Source organism: Zingiber officinale, chromosome 1B (genome assembly GCF_018446385.1).
Source record: "Zingiber officinale cultivar Zhangliang chromosome 1B, Zo_v1.1, whole genome shotgun sequence".
Classification (NCBI taxonomy): domain Eukaryota; kingdom Viridiplantae; phylum Streptophyta; class Magnoliopsida; order Zingiberales; family Zingiberaceae; genus Zingiber; species Zingiber officinale.
Window position 1 is genome coordinate 92581249 of NC_055986.1, and position 3227 is coordinate 92584475.

General features: G+C 43.1%; 1 long non-coding RNA gene across 2 annotated transcripts; it reads left to right on the plus strand.

Annotated features, from left to right (window-relative positions):
• Window positions 1-497: 497 nt before the first annotated feature.
• Window positions 498-3012, plus strand: LOC121979168. Of its 2 annotated transcripts, none has more exons than XR_006111337.1 (5): window positions 498-754; window positions 817-918; window positions 1005-1145; window positions 1248-1366; window positions 2951-3012. It is a non-coding gene; the product is annotated as an uncharacterized LOC121979168 (long non-coding RNA). The 2 variants fall into 2 exon arrangements; XR_006111332.1 differs by lacking the exon at window positions 2951-3012 and adding an exon at window positions 1792-1857.
• Window positions 3013-3227: the final 215 nt, after the last annotated feature.

Below are 3227 nucleotides of genomic sequence, written 5' to 3' on the forward strand. Positions count from 1 at the left end.
AGCCTGATGTTACTTACGAGGAGGTTCCGGTGCGGATTCTGGACCATAGAGGGCGTCAGCTGCGGAACAAGACTGTCCGACTGGTTAAAGTCGGATAGCAGCCTCATTCTGACGAGAGGCTACTTGGGAGCTGGAGGATACGATCCGAGCTCGATACCCTCATCTTTTTACTTGAGGTATGTGGGTTGGAGTTTCTTTCAGCATTTATACTGTTTGGTTATATTATGGTGTTTGCTATTGGTTATAGCGAAATTTGGGGACCAAATTTTTATTAGTAGGGGAGGATGTGAGATCTCGGAAAATTTAATTAATAGGGTTATTTGGAAAATAGCCTTATAGAATTTTTCCGGAATTTTTAGAAATTTTCTGGGAATTTTTCCGAGCTCGTAAGACGGGTTTTGAAGGGATCAATTTCGGGTTTGGATAAAGCCTGTTTGGGATACCCGTTTAAGTGAGGAATGGTTTATATTATAAATTTCATTTCGTTTTTTTTTTATTTCCCAAATGCCCGAACCCGAGCCTTCCTCCTCTCTTCCCCGATCTCTCCTCTCTGCCTTCTCGGTTCTCTCTCGCGGACGGGCGACGGCGACGGGAGCAAGGCTCCAGCTCCGGCGAACTTTCCTTGCCGGCATCATCTCCGATTGAGCTTAGGCCGGCTGGCGTTTTCCTTTCCGGGCCGCAGCATAGCATCGTGTCTTCTCACGCCTGCCTGCCGAGCCCTAGTTCTTGTTCGGCGCTGTTGGATTGAGCTCAGGTCCGGCCGACGCCTTTCATCTCCGGTCTCCTTCATGTTCCGATTTCTTTCTTTCTTCTCAGGTCTTCCCCGAGCCTTTCCTTCCCCGATCCTTCCTCTCTGTTTTGCCGATCCTTTCTTCCCCGATTCGATCGCCGGCTTGAAGATGCCCTAGGGTTTCGAAGGTAAGCTATTAAACCTAGCTGTGGATTTTAGAGCTTCGGTTTTCTTCTCTGTTTACCGATCCTCATCTTCTTGGCGGTGGAATTAGGTCACGGATTTGGAGAGGTTGGAATCAGGGAGGTGTTGTTGGATTAGGGGAAGGAATCGGATCAGACTCGTGCTAGGTTTTCCCTTGATCGGATCAGTGGACCTCCACCTCCTTGCTGTTGATTGAGGTCTCAAATTGAAGGTGAGTTCTAGTTGGAATTATGTGTTGCTTGATCAGAGATCACCATTTCATGTTGATATGTGATCTTTGCTTGATTCCTTCTTGATCCGGGTGATCCAGCAGGTTAGGTACTGTGGGGTTTTGGTTGGTGGTCAGTAATTGCATCCGGGCAGAAAGGTAGATTCTAGCAGCTCATCCGGCAGGACCTCTTTCCGGCAGCCCTCTTGTTGACTGAGCTTGAGGTATTGTGTATTGATTGATACATGTTTTAGAGGAATTAGGTTTCGTGTGATTGATTAGTTGAATGTAGGTTTTGTTCTTTGTTTTAGATAATTGATCTTAGATGTAGATCATATTGAATTAGGGATAATTGGATTTCATGGTCATGTGTTAGATGATTAGATTTAATTGCTTAGATTAAATTAATGGAATGATTAGGGTTAAGACAATTAACCCTAGTCAACTATTGGATTTAATTTAAGATTGGATTTCTAATCTAATTGGTGATTAGGGATTAGGTAACTAAACCCTAATTAACTGTTAGATTTAAATTAGGTAGGTTGAGATGATATTAATTAGGGTTTTCGCCCTAATTTAGTTTTAGGAATTTTATTTAGCTATTTCATTTAGATTTAGCTAAATAAAATATATATGTTGTTTGACACAGGATTTTGATTCGAGACAGACGTCTTGACGTTGACTTCGGATTTGAGATTGTACCTTCTATTTGAGGCGGGTACCCTTTGACTTATCTTTTGATACTGTCTTATGATATGTATAGTTTATATATAGTTACTAGTGATAGATGGTAGATTTATTTCTTCCCTGGTCTTAGCTTAGTTGATACCTATCACATGCTTCTACTGTTAGATGCTTTACATTAGTCTGGTTTACTTTTATCTCTTGCCATGTGTATATGTGTTCGTGGTTATGGTTACTTATAGTGCTTATCTACCCATGATTAGATGCTGGAGATACTTGTCATATATTGTTGGATTCATGTTGTTTATATCTCTGTTATATATCTGTGTTTACCTTTTTGGCACCTACGTATATGGAGGAGGATACGTTCAGGTATGACATTCTGTAGCCGCCATACCGCATGATTGCATGCTGGGCGATGGGCGACTCCATTATTGTTGAGCTCGTCCGGCTACACGAGGGCTCGCACACAACGTGCCTCGCACGGGTAGTGGCACAAGACTCGTGTGTATGGCGGTGTTGCTCGGTGCACCGCCGGTGCTCGTGGGTAGCACGACACAGCGGGGTTCAGCCGGGATCCCCGCAGGGAGTTGAGAGCATTAAGCTCCCTCACTATGTTTGAGGTAGGAGGATAGTGTACTCCGACAACATCCCGCCCACTCGGTCATCTTCGGTAGTGATGGCAGAGTGCAGTGTCACAACCCTACCCACGCGGTCTCACCATTGTGTGTGAGATCACGTCAGGGGTGACCATGTCATATCGCATCATATGCATTGCATTTATTGTGATTGTTGCATATCGGATGATGCACTGGGTGATCGTATACGATCGATACATGTGATACATGCGTATTGCTCGACTATCTTTATCTCGTATGTCCACATTCGCCTAAGCCTCACGGTGAGTTGATTTATTTCGATTATGCATTTCTTATTATTCTTCAGAAAGACATGCTTCGTTACTCGTTATGCTTTATTCAACATGACACCGTTATATTGTTAGAGATCAGATTGTAGGTCCCATGGTTTAGAGACCTAGGATATTACCGTAGTTATACGTCACGCATATCTATTGGATTACCTGCTGAGTTCTTTGAACTCACTCCGTTGTTATTGTTTTTCAGGTTGAGGCCGTCAGGAGAGATTCCAGTCGCTAGCCCCATTATCGCGAGGATTTTCTGTGTCGGATTATATTTTGCTTTTGCATCTTATATACTTGTATTGTGGGTTTGTATTGTGGACTTTATATTGAACATTCGGGTTTGCTACTTTCGTTTTCTGCTGCGGTTGTATTTTCATTACTTCGTGGATTTGTTTTCTTCGTTGTAGTGGAGTAGGCTGTTTACATATATCTTCGAGGTTCTTTATCGTCTTTCCTAATTAAACTGCGTGGATTGATCA